The 5,225-nt window shown below is 42.4% G+C and overlaps 1 non-coding gene across 1 annotated transcript; it reads left to right on the forward strand.

The window, feature by feature from the left end:
* The first annotated feature begins 4,808 nt into the window (after positions 1–4,808).
* On the forward strand, positions 4,809–4,912 carry LOC112746430 (small nucleolar RNA R71). Its single transcript, XR_003174316.1, has one exon. It is a non-coding gene; the product is annotated as a small nucleolar RNA R71 (small nucleolar RNA).
* The last annotated feature ends 313 nt before the right edge of the window (positions 4,913–5,225 follow it).

A 5,225-nucleotide genomic window follows, 5' to 3' on the forward strand; every position in this document is an offset into this window, starting at 1 on the left:
GATTGAACCAACTTAGCTAACTTATGATCATACCATAAACTCATGAATGTACTCCATAGTGTGAACTCCACTCTGGTCTTTTGAAACATAAACATTCTCTCTTCATTTGATTAAAAAGGGACAGGCATACAAGTAAGTAAAGTAGGGATGCAGTGACATAAAGACTAGTGCACATAGACCTATTCAGAACTTAAAAGACAGAATTTAAAAAGGTTTAAACATAACATGGAAGCAAGTTCTATTTCATACAAGATCTTCCTTATTTAAAGCATATAAAACATGGACCAAAAATAACTCCACCACCTGTCATTCATGTGGATGCCCATGCTCCCATCCTTGCTTGTCCTCATTGTGTCTCTCTTGAGTGCTTGTACTTCCACTTCCTTTGCCTTTTCCAAGCAGCTTCTTCCAGAAACCACCATCTTCCATCTTCTTCTTGAGTGTCTCCTTTTGTTGTTTCACCTTCCTCTCTTCTTGTTCTACAAAATCTTTTTGGACTTCATCATATATAGGGATGACATAGTGTAGCTGATGCATATTACTGGTCATGTAGTTCAACTTGGCTTGAGTGTTCACATAGAACTCCTCCCTATGTAGTTGCCTTCCTTCATTGAGTACGCTGAACTCATTGAAAGTTTTCATTTGGGCTATCTACCGCTGGTTGAGTTCTTGCAAGTGCTTCTCTTGAAGCTCTTGCCTCTCATTCACTTGGTTGATGGCTTGAGTGAGCCGGGAGTAGTGTTCCTGCTGCTGCTCCATTTGTTGTTTTTGCCATGCTTCCTGTTGGCTCAGCCAGTTGGTTTGAAGGTTCAGTATTTGCTCTTGTCCTTCCATATGTCTCATCCCCAAATCCTCAATGGCTCTTAGAAGGTGACTCATGTTCAAGTTGGCTAGATCAGAATACTCTCCTTGTTGATATTCTTCCTGATGAGGTTCCTCTTGGTGAACTCTTTCTTTTGCTTTTGGTTTTCCTATTTGTGGTCTTCTTTGTTGTTGAGTAGGTGTAGTATAAACCAATCGCTCGAGTGTAACTGGCCTCCCTGGGTTCACCCAGTCTGGATTGCTGTCCTCAAATACTACCTTGGCCTTGTTGCATAAGCGGAGAATGGTGCTGGGGTACCAAAGCCTGGCACCTGAATCAACTTTCTCAGCAGAATCTTGAATCCCCTCGGCGATGAGCTTATTCACATTGATTTCTCCACCCTGTATTAAGCAATGCACCATAGTAGCTCGATTGATGTTTACCTCTAAATTATTTGCAGCTGGTAGAATGGACCTCCTTACGAGTTCAAACCACCCCTTGGCTTCAGGGCTCAGGTCTCCCCTCTTGATGAACTTGGGTCTTCTATCTGTGTACCTCTCCCAGTCGGCTGCTATAACACAGATGTCTGACAGTATCTCTGAGAGCTCATCATTATCAGGGCTTCTACTTATCCTTGCCTGATAACTGGCCTCATCAAAATGAGGTGATTTCAGGTGAAGAGCTCTTATTATGGCATTTGGGCTAAAGTCCACCTCCTTTCCTCTAACGTAACTTTTGAAAGTTGGGGCCTTGGTCTTATCTTCTCTTACCACATTTGCATAAAATTTTTTGATGAGGTTTCCATTGATCTTCCCCTCTGGACTTGTGAGCAATTGCCACCCCCTCTGTTCGATTTTCTCCAGAATTTGTGGTGACTCATTTGCATTGATTTGGAAGATCAACTCTGGCAATATTTTTCTGGCCCTTATCCGTTCGAATTCATGTTCATGAAAGGTAGTTTTGAATCTCTTCTCATCGAAAGGAACACTCTCCATGGGTTCCTTCCTCTTTTGCCTCTTTGAGCTTGATGATTCCATGAATTGAGTTGCTGTTTTGAAAAGGGGGGTTGGAGGATACGGATAGATGAGGAATAGGTTGGCTAGGATAGAGTATGATGAAGGGGGTTGAGCAAGCCAAAAGTATGAAGTGTGGGGAGTGGGAATTTGAGTTTGAGGAATGAGCATGCACTAAGGTTCACTTATATAGGGAGATCATGAGTGGATGGAAGGTGTGGATTGCAAGGATTGTTACTTGATGGACGGTTGGGGTTGTGTATGAAGGAAGGACAAGGATCATCACTTAATGAGAGTGATTGGTTCGGTCTTCAAGGGTCTTCCTTCTCCAATGTTGCCTGGCAACGTTTCCCCATGCGTTCCCTCTTGAGACATGTGTGTAGTGCTCTTCATTAAGTGGCAGAATCTCCCCCTATTTAATTGTCCAATCAATCCCTTTTTATGCTTTTTTTGTTTTCCTATAAGGATTTAAAATAAGGAAATTAATATCATAAAAATCAAGCTCTACGGCTAGAATAATAAAGAGAAGAAAAAAAGAGTTTGTTTATTTATGAATTTCAACTGACTAACTACTTGTGTATCCTTATGCATTTTGGTGGCACCATGGGGTGACACCAAACTTAGTTTGAAGCAATGTGATGAAAAGTTTTGTTCAAAGCTCCCAAGACTAGCATGCATCTTGGTTTGCTTTGAACACCAAACTTGTTCTTCACTATATACTGCATGATAAAGATTTCACCAAGTGTTTGTCAAGTTTGGGTTGAAATTCATAAACATTGATTTATTCATTATTTTAAAAACATATAAAACATGGGTTGCCTCCCATGAAGCGCTTCTTTAGCGTCACTAGCTTGACGTTTTTCCCTCATCAAGGTGGTTGGTAGTGCTTAAAGTCCTCCCCTCTTGCTGTGGACTTATATCCATTGGTTGGATCAATGATCTCCACATGTTCCAAGGAAAGAACTTCATTGATAGTGAAGACCTTGGGTAACTGAGATGGTACACTAGGGAGATTAGGGGGAATATCTGGGAAGTAAGCTGAGACAACTCTATCCCCTGGAGAGAAGTCTTTCGTAGGGATCTTCTTGTTTCTCCACCTCCTTGGTACCTTCTTCTTTGTTTCTTTTGAGGTTGCCTTCCCCTTGGTGACCTCTTTTTCTAAAGGAGTTGTGATGCTGTCTTCACCTGCCTCTAGAGGTTTAGGTTCCTCCAACTTTTCCTTGAGCTGTGGCAATTGCTGTTTTCCTTGTTTATCTATTAAGGGGATCTCAGAATGAACTGGCTGTGCTTCAGTGCTTGTTTCCTCCTTCAGTGTCTCATTATCATTTGTGCTTAGTTCCTTGTCCTCTTGATCTGTTTCTTGTGAGAGTTTGAAAACATTGAAGCTGAGTCGTTCATCATGGATTCTCAATATTAGCTCCCCTTTCTCTACATCGATAAGTGCTCTGGCCGTAGCTAGGAATGGTCTTCCCAATATGATTGGATGAGTGTGACTCTCTTCCATGTCCAGGATGACAAAGTCTGTTGGGAAAAAGTATTTCCCAACCTTTAGCAACACATTTTCCACCACTCCTATTGCTTGCTTTTGAGTTTTGTCAGCCAGTCTGATGATTACATCTGTGGGCATTATCTCATTGATCTGCAGCCTCTTTACCAGGGATAAGGGCAGTAAGTTGATGCTGGCCCCCAAATCGCATAGTGCTCTATCGAACATAGTTTCACCTATGGCACAAGGGATGTGAAAACTCCCTGGGTCTCTTCTTTTTGTAGGCAACTCAGGTTGAATAAGGGCACTACATTCCTTATTCATCACTATAGTCTGGCCTCCTTTGAGTGAGCTTTTCCTGGGAAGAAGTTCATTCATATACTTGATGAATGCAGGCATTTGTTGAATTGCCTTGATGAATGGTATGTTCACATGCAGAGATGCAAACAAGTCTAGGAACCTTGAGTATCTTCTTTTTCCCACAGCACCATTGAGCAGTTGAGGGAAGGGTGCATAGAGCTTCAGCAACTCTTGTTGTGAGATTTCTGGTTCTTGGTGATCTTTATCCTCCTCCTTTGTTGAGTTGTCTTCAGGTTGTTCGAAAAGTGTGTTTTGCTTGTCTTCAGTCTCTTGATCACTTGTAGTGACCATTTTGCAATCTTCCCATCTTACTTTCTTTGCTTCTCCTTTGGGGTTTTTCTCCGTGTCACTTCGGAAGCTATCAGTAGGTTTGGGAATCTTCTCAGCTAAATATCCCACCTGGAATTCCAGCTTCCTAATGGTCTCTCCCTGGTTCTTAATATTGGCTCGCACCTCCTCTTTGAACACCTTATTTTCTTGAATCTCTTGGCATATTCCTTCAAGTAAGGCTTCAATCTTAGAGAGCTTGTCATCAATTGATGAGTGATTCGGAGCAGATGTGCTGTTTTGGTTTTGATAAGCGTGTGGAGAAGTGTTGTTGTGGGGGTGTTGAGATGTCCTCTGTGTGAACTGCTGGAGAGCTGTATTGTTGTTGGAGTTATGACGTCTCTGGTCTTGGTTTTGATTTTGCTCACTTCCCCACCCAAAGTTTGGGTGGTTTCTCCATCCAGGGTTGTAGGTATTGGAGTATGGATCATAGTTTTTCCTTGGTGAATTTCCAATGTAATTGGCTTGCTCCTGACTACCCTCTGCTTCTTCATTCACTCCTTCTTGGGTTGTTGATGAAGTTGAGACTGCTGCTACTTGGTTCCTCTCCATCTTCTTGGTGAGGTCAGCCAGCTGCTGGGTAATGAGCTTGTTTTGGGCCAACAGAGCATCTACATTGTTTAGCTCCATTACTCCTCTTGTGTTCCCTCTTTCGGAAGCATAGAAGTAGTCGTTCTCTGCTACTGTTTCAATAACATCTATGGCTTCCTCAATAGTCTTCTTCTTGTTCAAAGATCCTCCGGATGAATGGTCTACGGCCTTCTTTGACTCATAAGAGAGCCCTTTATAGAAAATGTGCAGCTGCACCCATTCGTTGAACATGTCAGGTGGACACCTCCTTGTTAAGTCCTTGAACCTCTCCCATGCTTCATATAGAGTCTCACCATCTTGTTGCCTGAAAGTTTGGACCTCAGCTCTCAGCCTATTGATTCGTTGAGGAGGGTAAAATCTTGCTAAGAATTTGTTCACCACGTCTTCCCAAGTTGTCAAGCTTTCCCTTTGGAAAGATTCCAGCCACTTGGCTGCTTTGTCCCTAAGTGAGAATGGAAACAAGAGCAGTTTATAGGTGTCAGGATGAATACCATTAGACTTCACTGTGTCACATATCCTCAGGAAGGTGGTTAGATGTTGATTGGGGTCTTCTTGAACACCTCCTCCAAACGAACAGTTGTTCTGAACAAGGGTGATGAGCTGTGGTTTAAGTTCAAAGTTGTTGGAATGGATTGTTGGCTTTTGG

The sequence above is a fragment of the Arachis hypogaea genome, chromosome 14 (assembly GCF_003086295.3).
Source record: "Arachis hypogaea cultivar Tifrunner chromosome 14, arahy.Tifrunner.gnm2.J5K5, whole genome shotgun sequence".
In the NCBI taxonomy this organism is placed as follows: domain Eukaryota; kingdom Viridiplantae; phylum Streptophyta; class Magnoliopsida; order Fabales; family Fabaceae; genus Arachis; species Arachis hypogaea.